This window comes from Peromyscus maniculatus, chromosome 4 (assembly GCF_049852395.1).
Source record: "Peromyscus maniculatus bairdii isolate BWxNUB_F1_BW_parent chromosome 4, HU_Pman_BW_mat_3.1, whole genome shotgun sequence".
NCBI lineage: Eukaryota > Metazoa > Chordata > Mammalia > Rodentia > Cricetidae > Peromyscus > Peromyscus maniculatus.
This window is the reverse complement of record NC_134855.1, coordinates 125,649,026-125,675,040: the sequence shown is the minus strand read 5'-3', so window position 1 is coordinate 125,675,040 and position 26,015 is coordinate 125,649,026. Positions and strand designations below refer to the sequence as shown.

At 43.5% G+C, this 26,015-nt stretch overlaps 1 long non-coding RNA gene across 1 annotated transcript; it reads right to left on the bottom strand.

Annotated features, from left to right (window-relative positions):
- Positions 1–2,456: 2,456 nt before the first annotated feature.
- Positions 2,457–25,768, bottom strand: LOC121829141 (uncharacterized). Its single transcript, XR_006071935.2, has 3 exons — positions 25,636–25,768; positions 5,926–6,055; positions 2,457–2,937 (listed from the first exon to the last, which is right to left on the bottom strand). It is a non-coding gene; the product is annotated as an uncharacterized LOC121829141 (long non-coding RNA).
- Positions 25,769–26,015: the final 247 nt, after the last annotated feature.

The window sequence follows — 26,015 nt, the reverse complement described above, 5'->3', positions numbered from 1 at the left end:
GTGGGGGATCTGTGGAGGCCCACAAAGTTTTCCTAATGAGATCTGAGCTTGCTTTACCCAGCAGGGCTGCATTAGAGGATTGCTTGACCATGTGCATGGTTATTAGGTGATTGGAAGGGTCTACACTTGGCTGAGCTAGGGGGAGGTCTTTGCTCCACTCCTTGGCACTCCTATAAATAGCCTTTTAGAAGAGACAAAAGGAGCCAGGGGATAATGATCCAGGCCCTCCCGAGGCTATCCTGTGTTTCTACCTGTTTCTCTCCCCTCTATCTTTCTACTGCTAGATTTCTACCTCAGTCTCTTTTCCCTCTCTCCTCAAGAGTACCTTGGGGAAAAAGTAGGAGCTGGGTCTCCCACAGGGATCTAATTGTGTGGCTGTTTGGTGATGGTCCAGTTTGGAGTGGGTTGATATTAACAGAGTGGGGATTTTCAGATAGGATTCCATTTGGTTACTTGGGAGAAAATAATGACTGATAATTATTCTAAAACTCAGAACCCTTCCTCCCAGGGCATTGCCTAAACCTTGCTTTATGTTAGAGCATTAGTTAAGTTTGTATTGTACCTAAAATTCCTGATAGAGACAACTTGAAGGATGGTGGATTTATTTGGAATCATGGTTTGAGAGGAGTCCAGTGCTTGGTGGGTGGTAAGACGTGGTAAGTTGCTCATCCATGGCTATGGGAGCATATGGCACAAGCTGTTCACATGGAGGTGGTTCCAGAAAAGAGGGAGAGTGACAGGAACCAGGGGTCAGGTATAACCTTCAGAGGCCTGCCCCTAGTCACCTACTTCTACCTGCCAAGCCCTATCTCCTGTAGGTTCCATAGCCTCCCAAAAGAGTGTCATCAGATTGGGAACAGTCATTCAAACCATGAGACAGGAACCCATAGAAATAGCTTGAGAAAGCAGAGCCCAGGCTCTGGCTATTCTCTGGAAACATGCCAGTAAACACCCTTAAGCCAGAGCCCCATACCAAGGATGTAGAAAACTCTAGCACAGCCTGGGCCGTGCTATAGAGACCATACTTCTAGGCTGCCTACAGACCGCTGTTTGCAACATGTAGTTTTCACTTTCATGTATCCTAGAAGCCTCTCAGACACAGTTTTAAGATGGTATTGGAGCAGCCTTCATTTTAAGACGGTATTAGAGCAGTCTTCAGTATAGCCATCATTTCTGAAGATAGCTTTGAAACAAGCACACAGCCAGCAGAAATGTCCTATATCACATCCCTGTCTTATGCAGAGGTAACTAAATGGGGAACCTGTCGAGACACCTCCCTTACAGCTCCCTATCAAAACACAGGGCTTCTCTTTTGCCTAACACCCCCTCTTGAGCTCTTAGGAACTCTTCTTTCTGAAGTAGTCTTCACCAATATGTCCTTACTGGTTCCAGGTGCTAATAGAAAGCTGCGAAATGTCCTGAAGCTGGGACTAGTGTGGAAAGAGTGTGGAAGGAGCACCTGTGAGGAACCAGGCATAGTGGCAGCCTTGCAGCACACAGAGCCCCAAGCCGAGACTCTGAATCACCAACAAAATATCCTTTCCTCCCCTTCATTCTGTGGTACTGTCAAAATGATGATGACAGTATTTATACCCCATCTCACTGTTCTCCCATACTTACCCTTATGGCTTGATTCACCCAGAGGATCCTCAATAAAGCCAAAGGATAAAAGTGTAGCTGCTCATGTTTTAAGGGGCAATGTAGTCAGCATGTGACCACATGATTGTGTGACCACATACACATCTGCTTCCTTGATATTTTTGAAATACAAGACATGACACATCTATGGCTGCCAGGCACACACATGCACGCACTTGTGTACCAGCTTGACACATTCACCTTCTAGTAACACAGAAAGATGATGCAGTCATATGGAACCAGGAAGCCAAACAAATACCACACTGTAGATGCACCTTCTGGTAGCCAATGGGTCTGCATGCCAGAAAAACACCTAGCTCTGTGCCCTCAACAACCTGATGGTAAATAGATACCAGCTGGGCTTACAGGGATGTCAATGATATGCATACTGGAGCAGGTATGTGAGAACCTTAATTTTCTGCCATCCTCTCCACCGAGAAGCAAAATGCTGAAGTCCTGATACAAAGCTGGGTGTTTTTAAAGGACTGACTGACCCAATGGTGACTGATCTTGTTAGGCTGAGCTAGGGTACCCAGTTGCTTAGTCAAACATCAGTCTAGATGTCTCTGTGAAAATGTGTTTGAAAGAAACTTGGACATCCATGTTTCTTGCTACATTATTCACAACAACTAGGACATGGAGTCAGCCAAGATGTCCATCAACAGATGAATAGATAATGGAATGTGTCATCTACATAATCAAATTTCACTTATCTGTAAAGAAATATGAAATATCCAGGGATGAGGACTCAGAGGCCTCCAGTTTGAGGAAACAAGACCAGCTGAGGATCCGACGAGGTGAGGTAGTTGTGGCTTGTTCTGTCTCTCTGATCTACCAGCATTGACCCCAATAACTGGCCTCGGGTTTGATTTTATTAATAAGAACTTTTAAGATTCATGCTACATAAGTTCTTGGCAGACTGTCCTGAAATATCAGGGAATAAAATCTTTAGTCCCAGGTAAGTTAACTCCCCATAGAACATACACATATATGTACACACGTGTATATACATACCTCCCCCCATCCATCCCAGTTTCTACTCATACTTTTAATGAATGCCCAAAGGCATCATGTGGGCTTCAGGATCACAGGAAAAATTTCTCATGATTGAAGTCACTGCTTCTACAGGTCACTCACAGAGACCTGTGCATACTATTCCACCCATTGGCAGTGGTGTCACAGAGTCTTCAAGATGGATCTTACTCTTAGAAGCTCACCTCATGCTGTCACAATCTCCAGCCTTCTTCTGAACTTACTTTCACCACTTTATTCTCATCTCCAGGAAGGAGCCAGTCTCTGCTGCAATGACACATAACAAGAAGTCCTGGATTTTCACTTGTGACAAGAACAAAAACTTCTAACACACACACACACACACAGAGGACTGTGAGCTGGTGAAAGCTTGGCTGACCTTGGTTGGATGCCAAGCTGGGTTTATGTTCTGCACTGCTGTAAGGGTTACCATTCTGACTAATGGAGCAATGGGTGGAACCCAGAAAAGCAGCGCAGACCAGGAAATCACACTGAAGATGTAATTAGATATGGCTTGGGTCCCTCAACTCTCCTTTCTTTGATCAAAGGAAATTTGATGAGGGGACAAATGTCAAGGTAGAGTTGGGATGTGCATCTTCTCCTGAGCTGCTGGATGACCCTGCTGAGTCTCCAGGCAAGGAGGATGAGTGACAAGCTCTGTTACCAGATGGAAATGTTTGCCATCTATCACTGAAACCTGTTCATTTTTGCCCTGAGGTTGGTTTTAAGGGTTCTGGGTTTCAAACTCAGGTCCTTGTGCTTACAAGGCAAGCACTTTACCAACTGATCTATTGTCTAGATCCTAGGATCATTGTTTGCCATTTAGTTCTCCATATCTCAAATGCTGGGATTCTAGGCATATGTCTGGTTTATTTACTTTTATGGACAATCTGACAATGTTAGTAGCCTCACTTCACTATTTTACAAGATGCTAGGAATTTCAGCCCACATCCTACCAATCATGCAATTGAGAAAATGACCCAACCTGATTGGCCTATAGGCACACTTCTGGGGTATGGTCTTGATCAATAATCAATGTGGAAGATTCCAGCCCAGGGCAGGTGGTCCTGGTTGTATAAGAACGTAGGCTGATAAAGCCATGAGGAACAAGCCAGTAAATAGCATTCCTTCATCATCTCTGCTTCGGCTCCTGCCACCAAGTTCCTGCCTTGAGTTTCTGATTTGGTGTCCCTAATGATGGGCTGAACCTGTAATCCCAATAAACCGTTTCCTCCTCAAATTGCTTTTGATTGTGCTGTTTTACCACAGCAACAGAAAGTGAGCTACAACAATCTCCAACCCACAGAACATCATTTCTTGGCCTTACCTGCCTTGAGCATGCCAAGTATATTTACATGGGCCAATTTTATAACAAGGTTTTGAACGTCACATATAACTTACAGAATTACTGGTACCCAAAACTGCAGGCAACAGAACAGCCCAAGTGAAATTGTGTGCCTGCAATGGTGGCCTGATGGGGCACCATGGCTCACTGTACATCCCAGCCAGAGGAAAGAACCAGAGCTGCATTTTGACAGCTGGGAAACATATTGGAATTTACTTTCAGAATGCAGTCTCCACTCATGTGTCTTGCTTATTCACCACTATGAAGTGTAAATAAATAATAAATAAATACAAAAGTGCTACATCAGATCATTCTATCCAGAGCCATCTCTATGAATATAGTTCATGTTCAGAACTCAGGAGGTGAGTGTTAGCAATACCACAATTTTCAGACAAAGAAATCAAAGTTCAGATAGGTTAAGTATTCTCCACATGTTGCACAGCTCAAATATGACAGAGTTGAGATCTGAACTGTGTGTGTGTGTGTGTGTATGTGTACATATCTGTGTGTCTGTGTTTGTGTGTGATGTATATGTGTGTGCATGTTTCTAAACACTGATCTTCACTGCTCCTGAAAGTGTCCTCATAGTGCTTTGTAAGTCATAATTATGGCCCAAAGCTTTGCTGTAGGTCCTCAGAGCAGAATTATGTAATAGAAGATGGGCCACAGGCTGAGGAACTTCTATATGTGGATCCTCACCTGCACAAACGCCAGACCACCTCCTCAAATCTAGGTCTCTCTCTCCATAGGCCTCCCAGTTCTCTGCAAGAGCCCACAGAGGAGCCATCTTCCTTTTCTGGGTGTCTCTAGCCAATCTGGTCCAACCGAGAATCTGTAGGTCAGTTCTTCCTGGAGGGTTTTTAGCTGAGACTCTCTGAAAATGACTTCTGGCTGAGTCAGGGTCCATAGCAAGAGGTTTCACTTGCTCTAATTCCTTTTTAGGTCTCCTCTCACTGTGTCAGAACTATGCCTTGAAGAGCTACTATATGGACCAGTCCAATAACCAAGCTCTTGTCCATTCTACAACCCAGCAGCATTGGACATCATAAGCCTCTCCCTTCTTTCCCTTGGTTTCCAGAACACTGCCCTCTACTGGCCTTCCTGCAACCTGTGGCTCCTCCTTTCTTCTCTCCCCATTCCCCTCTTCACATCCCCTCCTCTCCCCCTCTCCTCTCCTCACCTCTCTTCTCCTCCCTGGTCCTCTCACCTCCTCTCCTGTTATGGTTTGATATGAAAGGTCCCCTGCAGCTTATATATAGATTCCCCAGCTACAAGTACTATTTAGGGAGGCTGTGGGAACTTTCAGAAATACATCACTGAGGACCAACCCTTACTGATACATTATCCTTGGCCCCTCTCACTCTCTGCTCCCTGCCCACCAAGAGGTAAACAGCTTCCATCACACTTTCCTACAGCTATGATGTTCTGCCCAATGTGTGCAGCAAAGTGTTGCTGAACCCTCTAAAACTGTGAGCCAAAATAAATCCCTCTGCCCTCAATTTGTTTCTGTCCGGTATTTCATCAAAAAGATGCACACGTGGGCTAGCACAGCCTCTTTTCCTTTAACTCAGAAGGAATTGCTTTGCACTCTCTCTTTGCTGTCCTTCTCTTACCCATGTTCACTCACCTGGATCCAATCACATCAGCTCCAAGGTCTGATTGATACAGCCATGTCTGTATTTGATCCCAAGCCTCTCTCTCTGAATTCCTGCCCCCCACTGGCTTGCTTCCTGTCTCCATTTGGAGGTCTAACAGAGCCCACCTATGTCTCTACAGAATGAAGTCCCTGTCAGCACCCTCAAATACCTGCTTTACTTCAGCCTCTCCCATTAACCAAAAGCTGCACAGTCTGGCATATTTCTCAGTGAAAAGGCTTGGAGACCTCCTGGGGCCCCTTTCCCCATACTCACATTCAGTCTGTCAGCAAACACCTGTTTCTTTCCAGACCACAATGATTTCTCCTAGTCTTATCACCCCCACCAAGTACCATCATCTTATGGCCAGACAGCTGCAGACAGTTCCCAACGAGGGTCCCAGCCTCTGTGCAACAGAGAAAAATCAGAGGGAGTCTTTGAAAACTTGTGTCCTGTGAACAAATTGTTAACATAGTCACTTTTAAACATTTTCACCACAAAAATAATGCTAAGTAAGCAAGGTAATAACTGTGATAGTTATCTTGATTTAATGGTTCCGCAATTTAAATATAGATTAAACATTGCCATAAGCCCCCATAAATATAAATATGATGTTTTTCAATTCTAAAAGTACATTTTTAAGGTTTTTCTCTTTCTTTTTTCTTTTTTAATGAGAGTACTCTACTCTTCTCATGACCCTGCTAGTGGGCATTCATGCCCCTAGGAGAATTGCAGAATCCTTAGGGTGTCCAATCACCACACAGCTAGCTCCTGCGTGTCCAAAGACACCTGCACCTCAGGATCAGGCCCTACCTGCCCCTCTTTTAGGGTGCTTTGCCTCTTTCCCTCCCTTGTGTCTTTATTCAAATGTCACCTCTCTAAGTGGTCACACACTGACCCTCAGTCCATGGCTATGACCTTTCCTGTGCTGTCCCCGCATTCACCTCTCTTTCCCTTTTCATGAGGATTCATGTCTCCTTCTAACAAATATGCAGTCCCTGACCTGAATGGTTGACTTTGCAACACCCAGATGAAGAGACATGATACACAGTCAATAGAAGTTATACATAAAATCTTCCTGTTGTCTTCTCCCAGGATTGCAATAGCCGTGGGATGTTCTACTTTGATTTTCAGTAAGAGTAGTCAGTCCCAAGAGTGACTTCGGTGTCACCAGAGGGATCAGCTGACTCTACAGTGTGTTCTGTCACTAAAGCAGTGTTTGGGAGGCTTGATGTAGTCAATCAGTTTACAACTTAAAATACTTTCAGCATGTGAAGGGTTTATTGTGATGTTACCACACCTTAAATTGAGACACAAATGTGCATCTTTATGTTTTATTCACTGCTGTATTATCAGTATGGAGAATGTTATCTGCCATGCAGTAGGTAATTAAAAATAGTTTCTTGAGTATGGATTCTCATGGGGACATTTCTCTGGCTGGAGTGAAGTGAGTGTCCCAAAGGCAAACAATGAAAGCCATTCTTCACAGCACCCTCTGACTCAAGAAAAAAATATGTGAAGCTAAGGAGCTGGTTCAGTGGGTAAGCCCACTTCCTGTGCAAGCATGAAGAACTAAGTTTGAATCCCCAGCACCCACATAAAAAACCAGGCATGGCTACAGATGCCAGTGACCCCAGAATTGGTGAGTAGAGTCGGGCAGATCCCAAGAGCTCACTGGAGATTCAGCCTGCAAATCTGAATCAAACATCCAGTTAGAGAAAGATCCTGTCTTAAGGGGGAAAGGGAAAAAGCTATAGTCAAAGACACCCTAAGTCCACCTCTGGCTGTCAGTCAGACACACACACAGGCTCACACATCCATAAACACGCATGTGCACATATGGTCATTATGCCATAAATACACACAAAAGTAAAGAAAGAGAAAAAAGAAGGAAGGAAGGAAGGAAGGAAGGAAGGGGAGAGAAAGAAAGAAAGAAGGAAGGAAGGGAGGGAGGGAGGAAGGAAGGAAGGAAAGAAAGAAGAAAGAAAAAAGAAAGAAACAAAGACACAGAAGGGCTAGAATACACTTGCCCATCCCCCACTCAATAGAGACTCAACAACCTAGAATATTTCACAGAGACTCCAATTCCAGAATGCCTGTCTCTGGCAGCCTTGTACACTGCCAGAGTCACTTCCGAAGTTCAAATAGTAATGTTGCTGCCAACAGAAATGAACTGCCTGGAGAGAATTCTTTAGTGACCTGTCATCAAGGGGAGGCACAGGCAGCAGTCATCTTGAGTGGGTTTGCAGTGGCTGGACAGGCATCCCCAGCCTTCTAATTTATGGTTGTCCATATAGGCTGGGAGTTCCCCTGGCTAATGGCTTCCTCCTGTATGTGGTGTGCATATGACTTCAAAGAGCTCAAGAGAAAGTTGGGAGCTCAGGCCTGCTGTTAAGTGGAAGCTGGAACTTCAGACAAGGTCAATGACACCCTTAAACAGGGTGTGCATGGGGGAGGAGGGGAACCAAGTGTGGGTCTTGTAATCAGTGAATATCTGACTAGATACTTGCCTGTCCCCTGATATGATCCTGACACTAATGTTCTCATTTGAGTGGCCATCCGTTGAAAGTCACTGTTTCAGAAGAGAAAGAACAGCAAGGGTCATCCAGAGGCCTTCCAAAGCCAAAGCAGCAGGTCACATCCAGACAGCTGTGCTGGGCTTTGCCATGTGCTATGTGCCTTCTGTTGCCATGGCAACCTTTTTCCTGTCTTCACTAGTAAACTGTTGCTCTTGCTGGTCTTAATATCTACAGTCATCCAGTGCCTTGCCAACTGCCTCAGAGAATTAAAATTCCTCTAAGACACAATTTCATCAAAGAACACATGAAATTTGAAAGGTGTTAGGTGAGAGGATACTGTTAAGGACAAATTTTTGGAGACACCACCTTCCCCTAAGACAACCCCTCAATTACCCTTAAGTTGTGAGATGGAAAAAAAATATGACCTGTTCACTTGGTCTGAATTGGAACCCAACTCATTTGTCAGATTTCTCTGAGCTTCTGAATAAGTTGCTAGTACAGAAATGTCTTGGTCTTCTCATCTGTAAAATGGGATGCCACCATTTTAGTCACCTTGGGATGATTTAAATGAAATAGCCAAGGCAGGTTGTGTTTGAAGAAAAGAGACTTATTAATCCACAGTTCTAGAGGCTAATGGGCCAGGGCCAAGAGGCCCACTCTGGTTGTTCAGGCTCTAACTTCTGTGAGGAGCTAATGGGGAAAGGCCCCATGCAAGAGACATCTGTGAGTATAGGAGAGCTTCTAGATAAAAGCAGAGAGGAGTCTGGGGCCCATATTCTCTTCTGAGGGTACCCCCCAACCTGCATATTCCTGTACTAAGCCTGGTTTTTAAGTATTACTCCACTTAACAACATCACAATGGGGACTAAATTCCCATTGCAAACCTGGGGAGACAAGCTTAGATCTTAGCCATAACCTATGTAAAAGTTGTCTGGAAAAACCAATCAACGACAGCATGTTTTTTTTTTAAGAAATGCCTACAGATATCCTTTCACTTTATTTTACAGTTATTTCTTTATATCCTGGGTTAGACATAAAGAAATGATTCAGGAACTGTGAATAGACCCAAGCTTTACAAGGATAGAACCTGTGCTTTTCTGTTTTCAGTGTCTGGCTGAGTAAGTGTTCAAAATATATGCTTGGGTTTACTGGCATCTCTTCTGAGAAGCTGGGAGAGTGGCTTGCCACCATGACAGCCCTATGGATGATCTATGGCTGGGACAAGATCTAGAATTACCCAGGACATAAACCTCCAAAGGGGAGTTTTTAGATTGGGTTAACTGAAATGGAAAGCCTTACCCTTAGTATGAGTGGCATGATTCTGTGGGTTGGGGTACACACGTGAATAAAAAGAGAACATGAACTAAGTAGCAACATTGGTCTCTTGCTTCCAGACTACAGATGCGATGGAACCAGATGTTTCACACTCCTGTAGTCATACTTTCCCTGCCATGGTGGACTGTATCTTCAAACTGAGTGCAAAATTCGTTTTTCCCTTAAGTTAAAACAAAACAAAACAAAACAAAATTCTCAGCATTAACATTTTCTTCTCTATTCTTTGCACACATACATGGTCACTTGTGAGAATTGGTTCTCTCCTACCACAATGTGAGCTGGTCACCAGGCTTTAGCAGTAAGTATCTTTACCTGCTGAGCCATTTCCCCAGATTAAAAAAAAAGTAATACAATACAATAGTGCTGTTGTTTGGATTTGAAGTGCTCTTGTTAAAGGCTTGATCTCCAGCCTCAGGCTCTATTAACAAGTGGCAGAACTTTTAGGAGGTGGAGCCCAGTGGGAGGAAGTAAGGTGACTGGGGGTGGGCCCTTGAAGAAAACATCAAGATGGGTCTCTCTTCATCCCCCCACCCCCACCCTATTTTTCAGTTGTCACAATAGGAGCGACTTAATTCACCACATGCTCCTGTCATGGTGTCCTCTGCTCCACAGGCCCAAATGAACAGTGACCTTTGAAACCATGAGCCATGAACCTCTGCCCTTATTAATTTATCTTCAGTATTTGGTAACAGTGTTAGAAAGCTGATAAACATATTGTGATGGTTAAACTTATGTTTTAAATTTAAGTTACTGTTCTTAAGAGATCTATAAAACAAAAATGCCTCTAAAGCGTAAAACATACCCAAGGACAGATAACTTCCTGGAATGGTGGGGGTTTGTCATGTAAGATAGCACACCACATGTTTTTGCCTCTCTAAACAAGCTTGGTTGCACCAACTGTGCAAGATGTGTGTTTGATCATGTATAGGCAGGAGGTACATAGGCAGGAAGTAAGTCAGGGTGTATGCTTGCCCCTGATTGGTTGAAGGTGGGAAGTATGAGCCTTGTGGGTTTTTACCTTTATAAGTCCCTGACTAATGTAATTTAGCACCATACTCTGGAAATCCCGGATATGGACCTGTCCAATCCTGGCCAATATTTAATAAAGCTTGCCTCAAATTCAAATTTGGCTCAAAATTTGTAGTAGTGGTCTTGTTCTCATCCAGTGGTACTAACAACACCTCATAATCACAATAGTACTATCCCATTCTCAAGTCTTGAGGACATGAATTGCGTTCAGAGCTGCATAGGCATAGCAACAGTTGATTGGTGGCTGACAACAAAGATTAGTGACTAAGTACAACCCAGTTCTGTTGTTGGTATTTTTAACTCTTTTGGAGGGCCCACCACCCAGCTCCCAAATAAATCACATATGGAGGCTTATTCTTAATTATAAATGCCTGGCCTTAGCTTGGCTTGTTTCTAGTCAGCATTTCTTAACTTTAAATTATCCCATATACCTTTTGCCTCTGGGCTTTTACCTTTTTCTATTTCTGTATACCTTTCTTTGTCTCTTACTCTGTGGCTTGCTGTGTAGCTGGGTGGCTGGCCCCTAGGTCCCTCCTCCTTCTCTGGATACTTCTTCTCAGATTTCTCCTTCTATATATTCTCTCTGCCTGCTAGCCCCATCTATCCTTTCTCCTGCCTTGCTATTGGCCGTTCAGTTCTTTATTAGACCATAAAGTGTTTAAGATAGACCAAGTATCACAGCTTTCACAGAGTTAAACTAATGCAACATAAACAAGAGTAACACACCTTAAAAATAATATTCCCCAGTGTTTTTCTTTATCAAAGTATTACAGAAAGAAATTGCTAAATGATTTGTAGTTCAACAGATTAAAAAGGCAATGCATTTATTATCAAAACCAATGTCATTAATATCTATACCCTAAGTATTACAATATATTGGAATGTTGTTTCCAAAGAGACAAGAAAAAAAGAAATAATCTCTCTCTCTCTCTGTAGATGTAACCAATCGTCTTTTTAAAATAAGAAACACAGAGCCAATGTAAAAGAGAAAGCCGAGAGGTCAGAGCTCAGAGATAAAATCTTACCTCCTGCAGTGCTCCTAGCTTCCCCGAGAGAGGGAGGTACTTCCTGTGTCTCTGTTTAAATAATCTTTCTGTTCTGCCTTCTCATTGGTTGTAAACCCAACCACATGACTGCCTCATCACTGCCTGTAAGTACCGCCCTCCAGGTCTTAAAGGCGTATGTCTCCAATACTGGCTGTATCCCTGAACACACAGAAATCTACCTAGCTCTTCTAACCACCACGCTCTTGCTATGACTCTAATAGCTCTGACCCCAGGGCAACTTTATTTATTAACATAAAATTAAAATCACATTTCAGTACAAATAAAATATCACCACATCTCTCTCTCTCTCTCTCTCTCTCTCTCTCTCTCTCTCTCTCTCTCTCTCTCTCTCTTCCTCTTTCTCCCCCCTCCCCGCACCCTTTAGAAGTAACTTTCAGATCAAAGCACAAACACAGAGACAGGAAATGCCCTTGGTTTTCATTCCAACTCGGGTGGTATCTTTTCCTTATTGGCTGGGGTCAGACCTCACAGTCTCATTCAGTTGGTTAGTCTGTAAAGAACTGGCACATAATGAAAGGAAGAAGGAAGGGTGAAAGGGTCACTGCTCCAGACCATCAAATCCCTGGAATGCAACAGGGGGCCTTTTGTGCAAACAAATGCTTTACTGAGTGGAGGAATTAAAATATTTACAAGGTCTTACAAGGTGAGGAAGATAAGATTTGAATTTCTTGCCCTAAAGACAAGTTTGATGGCATTTGATAGAAAAGACTCATATTTAATACTTCCTACACTCTATTGTGGAATATTATTTTAAATGGGCAAAGATGTATTTCATTTGTTTATGCTGCATTTGTTTAATTATGTGAAGATATGTTGTATTTGTTTCACTTCGCCTGCCTAAGGCACCTGATTGGTCTAATAAAAAGCTGAACAGCCAATAGCTAGACAGAAGAAAGGATAGGTGGGGCTGGCAGGCAGAGAGAATAAATCGGAGGAAAAATCTAGGACAGAGAAGAAAGAAGGACAAGAGAAGAGAGGAGAGAACAAGGAAGACACCCAGGGCCAGAAGCAAGGCAGCCATCAGCCAGCCAGACATAGAGACAGCAAAAAAGTAAGAAAAGGTAAAAAGCCCCAAGCCAAAGATAGATAAAGAGAAGCAGGTTAATTTAAGTTAAAAGAGCTAGCCAGAAAAGAGCTAAACTAAGGCCGGGTATTCAAAACTATTAATAAGTCTCTGTATAATAATTTAGGAGCTAGTTGGTGGCCCAAAAGAAAAAGCCTGGTACAATACTCCCTTTCTTTCTCTCCCTCTGGCAGGGTCCCATTTTGTAGCTGAGGCTAGTCTAAACCTCAGGATATCAAAAACCTCCTGCCTCTGCTTCTTGGATGCTTAGATTACAGGTCTATGTCACCTCACACATTACTTATGACTGGGAAGATGGCTTCATTGGTAAAAGATTTGTCATGCAAGTGTGAAGAGTTCAATCCCAAACACATTAAATAATGTTTTATTTTAAAGGGAGGGGAATGATAGTGTGCTCTTAATTCCAGTCCTAGGGAGATGGAGATATGTGCATACCTGGTGCTCAACAGCCAGCCAGTCAAGCATTATCAGCAAGGTCCAGGCCAAGAAGAGACAGCTCAAAAATTAATTAATTAAACAAAGAAGGTAAACAGCATGCCTGAGGAAAGACATTCAACATTTTTCTCTGGTCTCTACAACATACACACACACACACACACACATACACAAGCCATCTTCTAGGCCCTGACATTTGGAATCTTGCTGGGTGTACCTTGGGCACCTAGAAAGTTTCAATTCTCAGCCAGGCAGTGGTGGCACATGCCTTTAATCTCAGCACTCGAGAGGCAGAGCCAGGCGGATCTCTGTGAGTTCAAGGCCAGCTTGGTCTACAGAGTGAGATCCAGGATAGGCACCAAAACTACACAGAGAAACCCTGTCTCGGAAAAAAAAAGTTTCAATTCTCATGTGCTATTCAAATGCAAATCATGATTGCCCTGAAGCTCTAAACCAGTGGTTATCAACCTGTGGGTCTCAACCCCTTTATGGATTGAACAACCCTTTCACAGGGATCACATATCAGATATCTTGTAAATCAGATGTTTACATTATGATTCCTGACAGTGGCAAAATTACAGTTATGAAGTAGCAATGAAAATAATTTTGCAGTTGAGAATCACCACAACATAAAGAACTATATCAAAGGGTCGCAGTATTAGGAATGTTGAGAACCACTGCTCTAAACAATCCAACAATAACTTCCTTTCACTATTAAGCTCTAATGTCCAGGTACGTTGCAAAGCCCAAATTCTCACTCTGGCTCAATGTACCACATGTAGCCAACAAAATATAACAGATCTACATGTAGAAAAGACACTTGGCTAGCTTATTCTTTATACCTCGGGACATGGAGAGGTATACAGAGCAATTAATTTCTTGAGGACTTAAAAACTAAGTCTTCTTCAAGATTGTATTGCCTAGAAATGGCAGGGAAGCTACTACCCCCCTGCTACCTCAACAATATGGCTGCTTAAACAAGGCTTGAACAATGGCAACACCAACGAACACACTTACATGAAGGAGGAAAAATCTCATGGAGCCCACCCCGGACCAAAAGCTACAGGCTACTAAGGAATTCTGACAGAGGAAGAATTAATCTCCCCCAAAGATGAGCCCCTAATTCGTTATCCAATACAAAGTAGTCAACCCTGAAATCATACACACACAAGCAACACCAAGTACACTGAGTAGGTTGTATTTCTGCATGTATGTATATATGCAACAATAATAGTTAAAGAAAAAGGCCATGGATTTGAGAAGGAGTGGGGGAAAAGGGACATGGGAGAAACCGAGGGGAGGAGAGGGGGGAAAAAATGATATCGTATTTTAACTTTTTAAATTGAAAAAAAAATAAATAAAGCAAGTTTTCCCTTTAAAAAACAAAAGAAAGAAAGAACTTAAGGCCATTCAAATGGGAACTTCTAATGAGTAAGCTTAGTCATGGGTCACTGAGCTGGGATGTATGAGGCCAGCCCAGATGCTAAGAAGGCAAGCTATAACGTCTCCCTCCTGTGTGGAGAGTGAATGTTTTCTTTCCACATTTGCCTTGGATTACTGTGAATGAATTATACTTTCCCACCCAATTGAGGAGTGTTGAGCTCCTCTATAGGAAATGTGCTGGCCAGTAAAATGTGGGCAGAAGTGACAACAGGCCAACTCAGAGCCGAGGTCCTTGGCAGCAACATATGTTTCTGCTCAGCCTCCTCACACATCTGCAACAAGCATGAGAAGACCATGCCCTGGGTCATCCCTTGTTCCTGGATGGGAGACAGATGAAAGAAACCTGAGACTATGGGTAGTCCGACTCCAAGACACTCTTGCTGACCTGCCGCCCCATGATGGAGCAAAATGATCAATAATCATGGCTTTACTTCACTAATGTGTTGTAATGTTTATTGCATGGATAGCTGATAGCTGATATCTGTCTTTGAAACTCTGGCTGATCTCAGAATTGCTTTGTGACTCTGCCTGGTCTCTTCAGAGTGGCTCTTATTGGGTCCCCAGCTCCATAACCTCCCTCATGATCACTACCAATGACTATCAAAAGAAGTTCACAAAATCACTGCCAGGATTTAAGGAGAGATTTTCCCCCATATCTTCTTGTCAAGATTTTACTGATGGGCCATTGACAGTTCAAGCAATTCATAATTAAATGGATGGGAAGATTGTCCTTGGCCATTGCCTGGACTTGGTGGATGTGATGCTGACATGTGGTCCTTCAGCTTCACTTCCCCTACAAGGCTTTATGGGAAATAAAGATGTCAGGCTTATATTGCATTTTACAACCTTGTATGACACCCAAGTCATCTTAGCAACTTCTGGATGAACTATCCCAAGGGCTGAATGTAAACCTTAACAGTCACAGTCAGAGAGAATCCTGGAAATGGGCCTGATGCCTCCTGCCTCTTACACTGTGCTGAGGTTTCTGAAGAGCTGTCCTCTCCACATGCCAGAAATGCCTCCTTAGCAGAACAGGAACACCGGTGGAGCTTTGGGATGTGTGTCACATGGACAGACACCTTGATGTGCTGTTTCTTTGAGACAGAATTCAGTGCCCTGGTGAAGGGTTTTTTCTTGCATGTAGTTTTGTAAAATGCAGCTATGCTCACCACTGAACCACAACACAACAGGCAGATCATGGCTTGGGGAAGTAGAGAAAGGAGACTTGAAAAGATCATCTTTGGGACTTGGGGGATTTGACAAGATCAAACTTCAGTGGGAGCCCTGTTGCTTCTGTGAAATACTTGGAAGGTATGCAATATTATTGGCTAACACAAATATCTATATAGTGCTGATTTAAGATATGAATGTCTCCTCACTTTTCTAAAGTGAGATGCTAGCTCCCATTTTCAGTCTTCTTCCACCATTTTAAAAGGGGAGGGTGTGGAGAACAGAGGAAGCCCTAAGTGAGTAAAGTCCTGAGTATATGTGTATCCATTTGAAATGGGCCTAGCCTCAGACTCATGGGACAATGGCAAAGACTCCCCCACCTGTCCATCCACCCACTGCTAATAGGGTGAGATTTAGGGGGTTGGCAAAGCCTTTCTTGGTAGTCTGAGTGCAAATGTTGACAATATATGCCCAAATGCCCACCATAGCTTTCTGTCTCCAGATGTTTACAGCCTGAAGACTGTTCCCCTGGAGACTGCTCCTACCTAGACTAGCTAAACCTCTCTCCTTGATCCAACTGTATACAATAAACCCTGCCTCCTTGTTTATCTGTATGCAATAGTCCAGACACTTTGTGCAGTTGTGTTCAATAACCCCACTTCTCTGTTCAACTCTGTATAATAAACATGCTGAGCTTCCAGGGTGCTGCAGTTTCTCTATCAGAGAGCTTAACTCACCCAATTACAGCTTCTCTGTGTATGTGTGTGTTTTCTTTATTCACTTGGGTCCAATCCCCAGGAAATTTGCAAGGACGTGGCAGGGGAAAGAGAAAATTTAAATTCCAGAGACATGGAAATTGAGTATAGATAACACTTATTGAATACCCACTACATGCCAACAAAACCCTAAGAAAAAAGTACTGTTATAAACTTCATCTATCCAATAAGAACATTGGTCTTAGAGACTGAACAACTTGGCTAAGTCCAAAACGCTGGAAATGGTATTGTGTGATAGTTAAGGACCCTTGTCAATTGGCTGCCACATTGGTTCACTTAGCAGCCATTTGTGTTAGAAGAATATCTAAGAATTATAGAGTCCTGGCCTTTAAAACTCACCTATTATAAATAAAATTATCTGCTCAAAGTTAGCTAAGAATTAGAACTCAGCATGAGAGTAGGCCACCTTCCACATGTGTCCATAATAACCACAAAGCCAATGACCATAATCTTCATATATTTGATTAATCAATTGATCAATTGGAAACTGAGAGACTTATATGGGTAAGACTTCAATACCTACCTGTTCACTGGCTGTGAGGGTGCCACCATTCCAGAACTTACCACATAACAAGTTTATGGGGCTGAGGATGTAGCTCAGTGATAATTTGTCTAGCAATCACCATCAGAAAAGAAAGAATCTATTAATTTATTTAAGTAACAAAAGACACTGTGGTTATTATTTTTTCTCATCCATTAGAGGAACATGTCAAGACATGGCATAAAATGAAAGACATCTGAGATTGACTTTAGCATAATCCACACAGAGCTATCAAAAGCTGGCTTGTAAGAATATGGAGCTTCCTGGGTAACAAGGAGGATGCTAAGAGGGATGCATGGAATGCCCTGGGAAGGGGAAATAGTTGAGATCTCCTGAGTAAACTGGGGGTGGGGGGGGAATGGAGGGTAGGGGATGGGGGATGGGAGCATAAGGGAATGGGATGGTTGAGCTGGAATAAGGATGGAGTGGGAGAGCAATGAGGGAGATATCTTGATAGAGGGAGACATCCTGGGGATAGGGAGAAACCTGATAAGAGAGAAGTTCCCAGGAATCCACAAGAAGGACCCCACTACTAAGCAATGGTGGAGGGAGTGCCTGAACTGGCCTATCCTGGTAATCAGATTGGTGAAGGCCCTGTCATCATAGAACCTTCATCCAGTAACTGATGGAAGCAGATGCAGAAAGCCACAGCCAAGCACCAGGCCAAGCTCCAGAAGTCCAGTTGAAGAGAGGAAAGAGGAATTCTATGAGCAAGGGGCATCAGGACCATAATGGGGAAACTTATAGCTACAACTGAACCAAACTAGTGGTAACTCATGAACTTTGGACAGACAGCTGTGGATCCTGCATGGGACTGGACTAGGCCCTCTCATGGGCAGACAATTATGTAGCTTGATCTGTTTGAGGGGCCCCTGACAATGGGAATAAGAACTATTTCTGGTGCATGAACTGGCTTTGGAGCCCATTGCCTATAGTGGAACACCTTGCACAGCCTTGATGCAGGGGGAGGGTCTCGGACCTGCCTAAGCTGAATGTGCCTGGCTTTGCTGACTCCCCATGGGAGGCCCTACCTTTTTGGAGGAGGGGATAGCGTGGGCTACGGGGGAAAGCTGGGGAGGGGAGAGTGGGAGGAGGAATGAGGGAGAGATCTGTGGTTGGTATGTGGAATGCAAGCCTGATGGCCTGTATATGATTCCCATACATGGCAGAAGGGAAGAACTGACTCCCTTGAGTTGTCTTATGATCTCCACTCACATGCCATGGTGTACACACACACACACACACACACACACACACACACACACACACACACACACACACACACACTGAATAAATAAAATAAAATTTTTTCAGTAAAAACTGTTCAAAGAGACAATTCTTGAAATATAGTTTAAACCTACTAATGTCTTTATGGCAAACTAAAAATTGTCTAGTTCTTCATATGATTTTGATTACAGAGTCACAATACAATTTGCCTGTAACTATAAGAAAACCAAGACACACTCGGATCTATAACAAGGGAGGTTTGCTCAGGCGTGGAGCAAAGTAACATAAGACCCAGACCTTCCTCATATCAGGTGGGCATGGCAATTCCAAAAAGTGAGATGTGCACAAGTCTAATTAGACATCTGCGGGGGCCCCCCTTGGAGAGCAGGGATCCCCAGTCAGGATTCCTGGGCAGCAGCAAAGAAGGGACCTAGGGAGACATAAACCCAAGCTTGTGTTGACAATCTTGAGGCCCTGGACCTTCGGTGTTCCCGGCCCCCTCTGGAGGTGGAAGACCACTTTACTTCCTCCCCTTTACTAACAGGTGGACATGCCTACAAGGAGGGAACCAGAGATGGAGTGAAAAAAAATTTTAAATGACATTCTCCATCTCAGATTCATTCTCTATCTTCCCTGAGCCAGGAATGGAACTGAGAGCCAAAATATCACCTAGCCGGGGAAGACAGCAACCAGGAGCTGTATAGGACACACTACAAAGCAATGCACATGAGAAGTAGGGGGGCAGTGGGGACACAAGTGGCCTCCTCCACTCACAAACCCAGGGAAGACTTCCCGCACAGGAAGCAGCAACCAGCTCTTGACAAACAGGAGGTCTTGGACAGTGGAGAAAGGAAGGAGATGGGGAAGAGAGGACTTTTCCAGACTCAGGAATTGGACAAATAAAGGCCTGAGGCATCAGAACACTAAAGTCCCTCAGGAAATAACGATTAAATCAATTTAAGAGGTTAAGGATATCTGGAGAAATCTAGCCAGCTACTTAGAAGTTGCATTCTGTTTGTAGACCTCAAGGAACCGCAGTAATGACTGCTCCAGCAGGCAGTGCCCATGGCTACGTGAAATGGGAGGAGAGAGTCTACAAACAGGTGAACCTAATTAGCTGAGAGGTGAGAATCTGAGCCAGGTTCATAGAAGGTAGAGAGACAGAGGGAACTCTAAGACTCCAGGATGATGAGCTCCACTGGGTAAGTCCAGAGTGTTGAACAGCACTGGTGTGCCTCATCATCTACTGAAGTTATGCCCATGGTCAGTTGAAAATATCATAAATCAGCAAGGCATTTAACATTCCTAATTTATCAAACACCTTAGCTTGGCCCAGACTTGCCTTAGACTTGCTTAGAAGACTTGTGTGTTGGAAAACATCCTCTGACACATGTTTTGTTTATACATGGTAATCACATGGTCACAAGGCTGGCTGGGAGCTGTGGGTGGATATTGCTGCCCAACAATGAAATAGAGGCTGGCACTTGTGCCCAGAGGTGGGCATTGAGACAGCTCATGCTCAACTCATGTGCTTTCAAAGCATCATGAAGTCATCAGTTAGGTCACCATGAGCCAAATTCCACCTGCATTCCAAAGTGACTCCAAATAATTTGATCCGAAGTTCGAAGAGGTAACTCAGCACTTAAGAACACTTGATGCTCTTGGAGAAGATCTGAGTTCAGTTCCTTCATTCCACATTGGGCAACACACAACTGCCTGCAACCCCAGCTCCAGTGGTTCCACTGCCCTCTTCTGGCTTCTGAAGGTACTGCACAAATGTCTAAACACACACACACACACACACACACACACACACACACACACACACACACACACCAAAAAAATAGCAAAATAAATAAGTTTTAAAAGTCATTGGCATTTTCTAGCTAGGGAAGAGCATTTAAATAAAGCACATCTATATGATCTATATGCCTGGCTTCAGCTTTTTCTTACTATTATTCATGCTTTTTATCCACTATATACTACATAGGTGTCTCTGCACCTGTTCTGCCAGTAATGTTTAGATTAGGCTTATAGGTGGTAAAATGATACAAAGAAAATTAAATACCATCTCCTTGATTCTAAACTATAGTTCCTATGAAAATATTTTATAAGACTGGACCATGCACCTACCCTCCTCTCTCTCCCTCAGCAAAAAGTAGATTGAGGTAGGAAACAGACGAGGGAGGAAGGAAGCTTGGATCACACCGCAAAGCTGCATCTCATTTGCAGCTGGAAGGAGATGTGCTGAGATCTTAGTGCTAATGACAAACCGAACTGCAGTTTAGAAGGAAGAAAACCAATATTTGAAAAATTATATTCATTAACTACATTTTATATATCATCTAGCTCTGGAAAAAATTCCAGAGCCCTAACTGAGGGAGAGAAAGGCTGGACACATGGGTGTTTGATTTCACCGTATCTGGTTTTCATAAACTGGCATGTTGCTGGTCTTCCTGTCATGGAATGAGAGGATATTCGATTTGAATTCTCCTTTTCTGTGCCATGTGGACTATCATTTGGGAACTAAAGAAATCTGTTTGTGATTTTTACCAGGGTATAGATTACACTGAAATGATACCTGAAAGTTCTTTAGTCACCATTGTCAACAAATTGATTCTTGTACCCCTAGCCTGTGTGCTAGGCAGAATAGCAATGGCTCAGGATGAACATCAGAAGCAGCAGCATATGGGCTTTTGTTGTGAAAGAAGACAATTTTGGAGGGGCTTTGCCTGTCTGGCCTGCCTGAGTCTCATGCTGGTCAACCTCTAGTGTCTGATCCAACACGTTCAGCTTCTCCTGATCTATTTGTCTTCTGGAAAAGAACTCACAATTCAGATTTATCATATTCTTCCCCTGTGTTGGGAAGGGCTTTCGTCCACGCATCCTCTACTGCTTTCTTCCTTTTCAAACTTCTCTGGCTCCATTCCACAAGCAGTGAGGATGAACCTTGCTGGCTCTTGGATGCCTTTTCCTATTGCTTTCCCACTTTCTGCCTGCCCCTGTCCTCAGTGCTCAGAGAAAACAGTAACATGTACTCTGTCTGTGCTCACACTCAATGGCACATATACACAAAGATATTCACACACGTGCACATGTGTGCGTTCACATCCTCTGCTTCCCAGATCGCTTCTCTCCTATCTCAGCTTCCTCCTCTTATTCCTCCTTCTCCCACAGCCACTGTGAAAACACATGTGCTTTCCTGCTGTTTAGAGCCTAGGCATTCTCCTGCTTCCATCCACTACCTGCACCCCCAAAAATGTGCCTTAGAACTTTAGACATGGCTGCATTATAAACATATGATTAAATAATGTGGAATCTGCTGAAATACCATAAACAAATGCACAATAAAAAGCAGAAATAAAACATGACAGTTATACACACACACATAAGGATTATCCAGGATGACAGTGACAGGAGGGTCACCAAGGCTTTTCTTATAATTGGGAAGTCAAGCCACATCCTCACAACAGGGCACCCATGGCTGCTGCAGAAATGGAAGAGTGTAGAGGATTAGGGCAGTTCATACAAATCAGGCCCCCAAAGCAGCAAGTATCACACCAGTTCACACTCTTTAACTGGGATTTTGCATTGTGACCATCTCTAACACACACACACACACACACACACACACACACACACACACACACACACAAACACAGGCTGTGGAATCATGTCTAGCTGGAAAAGGAGGAAGTAGGTTCAGTAGTTAACTAATAGATTAGTTACAACTATATGAATTCAATAATCATATTAATGTCTAATAAAAAGAGAAATGAGATACTTTGTGTGATATCCAAGTGTACTAGGTGTTGCAGAAGCAATACTTGCAGAGAGTGAATGTGCCCATGTGACTGCATTCTTGGACCTGAGCAAAGCCATGTCCAAGAAATCTCCAGGCAGGGCCTCCCCCATGGTTGAGAATGGGATGCTTGCTCAAACAAGATGTCTGTGTAACCTCTGGCCTTGAGCAGGCAAGCATGACCTACAAAAGGCTCTTACTGCAGTTTCCTTGCTCCCAAAGACCACACAGCCAAGAAGCCCTCTTGCTGAGATTCCCCTCTGTGATTAGCTGGCCATTCCCTTGTTTTCCCAGTCTATAATAAATGCTGCTGATGCTAGTGCATCTCCATCTGAGCTCATGGCCCATCAGATCCCAGCTTTATGTTACTTGTGTCTGCCTTTCTTAATCTTACATTGCTTCCAGTCAGGTTTCTAGGACCCCACCATGCAAGCCAGAGCAAATATCCAAGCCTATATCTGCTTAGATGCTGTCAAATATAGCCCTGGCTTCTTCTGATATGATTCTTATGGCTTCATTTGCTAGGACTTGCATAAGAGTCCCCCAAAGGCTTGATCCTGGCCTGAAGCACTATTGGGAAGTGGTAGAGTGTTTAAAGATGGAGTTTAGTGGAAGGAAGTTGTCAGTGAGGGTCATGTCATGCCCTTGATGGAATATTGGGATCCTGGACCATTCCTCTTACTCTTTACTTCCTAGATGCCATGAGGTGAGTAGCTCCTGATACAACCATTGGCCTGAAAGCAACAGAGCTAATCAATCATAGATGGAAACATCTTAAGTCATGAACCAAAACAAAGATTTCTTGATTTTCGTGGCTAATCTGGGTTGTCAACTTGATTACAACTGGAATCAACAAAAACACAAACTGTGAGGAATTTTCTGTATCAGATTATCTGAAAAAGGAGAACGTAGGGTGTCATCTGGTAGTGGCGGTTCCAGCTAAAAGGACTTGAAGGAGGGGAACTTTACTTTTGGCCTGACTGCCTCACTCTTTCTGGCAAGTTTATCTATCCTGTTTTTGGGGGATTCCTTCATCAATATTAAAATCAACTTTTTAGGATTACAACCTAGACTGAAGATCAGCAGTTTCCCAGGAATCCTTCAGGCTTTTAGTTCTAGGTTCAGACTGCTGAGATATCCATCCCTGAGAACTGAGCAACTGTTAGATTCTAGGCCTCTCCAGTGTGAGACAGCCATTGTTGGACAACCCAGGCAGCATCCTATAAGCCAATCTAATAAATATCCTTTTAATATATAGTCATTCTATCAGTTCTGTTACTTCAGAGAATCTTGACTATACACTCATTATAAATTGATTATCTCAGACATGTTGTCACAGCGACAGAAAGCTGATGACTGTAAGTTGAAATGAAAATATGTCTAATTCCAATTCTAATTGCAATATAAATTAGAAAATGCTGTCTACCATAATGAAAGGATAAAGAAGCAACTCAGAGGGCAGGGGTGGTAGGAAAAAGACTTCCAGGTAGAACATCCCTTTTGTCTTGGTCAATCAGAGAAGACTTTGTGGAAGAGAAGACATTTCACCTACGCTGTGGAGCTTCTGGAATACACCAAAATGAGGGTAAAAGTTAAGTAAAGATACACGACAATGAGGGTTCGGTGTGGTGGCACACACTTTTAATCCCAGCACTTGGGAGGCAGAGGCAGGCGGATCTCTATGAGTTCGAGGCCAACCTGGTCTACAAAGTAAATACCAGGATTACCAAGACTGTTCTATAGAGAAACCCTGTCTCAAAATACCAAAAGAAGAAAAAATACACACCATAATGAAAGGGCTCCATGAGTAAGGACATAGAAGCCAGAAATCATAGCTGCAAAAACCCACACAGGTTGGTTGACAAAGTATGGAGGAGACCAGCAGAAGTGTGGTGGGTAAGTGGGCTAGAGAGGAGCATGATGAGCCTTGATGTCACGCCAACATACTTGCAGTTCCTGTCTCTCAGGGTTTCTGAAAAGGACTGGGCTCTCCCAGTGCCTGCAGATAGCTCTCACTAGGATGGGAAAGAGGTACACTGTGGAATCAATGGCTGGCAGAAGAAAGAGCAGTGAGGATGCCTGTGGGCTCTGTGGAGATTAAGGAGGCTGGCTGCTGAACAGGGCACAGGGAAGACAGGCAGATAGGAGCTGTACTGGGGGCAGTTTCCGTGGATTTCATGGTCAGTTGGAGAGGACTCGGTACCCTGGGCTTTGCATCCACACTAGCCAATGTGTAGACTAGCCTGCTCCTGGACTCTTAGGGGCTCCATTTCCCAGGTATCTTTTGTTATCAATCCTAGGACTTAAAGAGAGATATTTTAATAGGAAATTTAGGTTCAAACTTCAGAATTAAATTTATTCTTTCCCTCCCCCTAGTGACAAGATGAACTAACAGCTTCTATGGGATGCTCCTAATTTGCATAACCACAAGGTGGCAGTTTTCCTTGTGAGGCTGTGCATCCTCTGGCATGCTGCTGCTCAGGAGATGGTGACAGTAACTAACAAGGGCACTGGATACCAAGAGTGGTGCATAGGCTGTCCCACTTTATTCGCACTCCTCAGTACAGGTTTAAAAGAAAAAAACGAAGTGAGCAGGCTAATTCTGACCCTCTATCACAGTTAGTAAGAATGGTGAGCACCGTAGCATCAGCAACACTGTCTCCTCCAGCAGTTTCTGGGGTCCTGGATCCTTTCCTGTCCAATAAAGTATCACTTGCAACCTCTGAGAACAAAAGTACCAACTAATAAATGGTTTTTTGCTGCCTTGATTGACAGGGTGCTGTGGCAGTTAAGTGGACCAGAGGGTGTAGAGGGAGCTAAGGTTTCATCGTGTGTAAAATGAGAGTAATAACACATACCTCATCCTACTATCAGGAGGACAAAATTAAATTATACTTGTAATTCACTTACTCCGAGCCTGGCATCTGGGGACCGTTAAGTACATGTCATTCATTATCACCCCCTCGGTCATCACGCCTGCCATCTTTGTTAGTCCTGCGGTTTTGAGATTTACTAGATTCCAGGTGCCCTGCTAAGCTCCTCCCATAGGCTTGAGAGTTTAATTCTCAAAATGGCCCCATAAGGAAGCAGGCACAGGGGGTTGCAGGTTGCTAAGGTTCCCACCCCGTGATGGACCCAGGGGGAGCAAAGCAGATCTGACAGGACAACTGCTCCCCTGGTGTTTGCCAGCCATTGGTCCCATCATGTGCCTCTTTTCCACCCTGGTGAGAGCTATCTGCAGGCATCGCTCATTTGATGCATTTACACCGTATGGTAAGTATAATTTATTTTAAAAGGTCATCATCACCAAAGATTGTGAAGTTGAGTGTGCATATACTTATGCTACAAGACAGGGGGAAGAAACACACCTCCCACTGAGAGACAAGGGCTCTGATAGGTGGTGAGGGAACCACAGGGTCAGTGCAGCCAGTGAGCGATAACTGAAGAATGTGGGATTTGAGAGAGAGCCTGGGAAAAAACTTACTGAAGATGAGAACAGCTTAAGAAAGTGTCCATGAACAAAAAAAAAAAAAATTCTAGCCTCAAAGTTTGACACACCTTCGAGTTTTGACAGTCACTCTGACTAGTTCTTCACAAGATTGATGTTACGACTGTTCTGTAAAGGGAGAAAGGGAATCCACAGTCGAGTAAGCTGGGGAACACAGAATGAAATAACATAACTTGACTTCATTATTTGCAGACTTCTCAGAGTCTAGAATGTACCAGTGCACTCTTTTAATAAAGGGATCTGGGCAAAACTAATGAAACCTTCTAAGTTCTTACTGTAAAATCTTGTGTAAATGGGCATCTCAATTCAGGTCTTTGACTGTGAACATGGTCAAAATCTATGGGTAGGGAATCCAAAGTCGTGATTCACATAGATCTGTTAAATTGTCATATTGTCAACTCCCTTCCAAACATTTATGTTTACATTTATA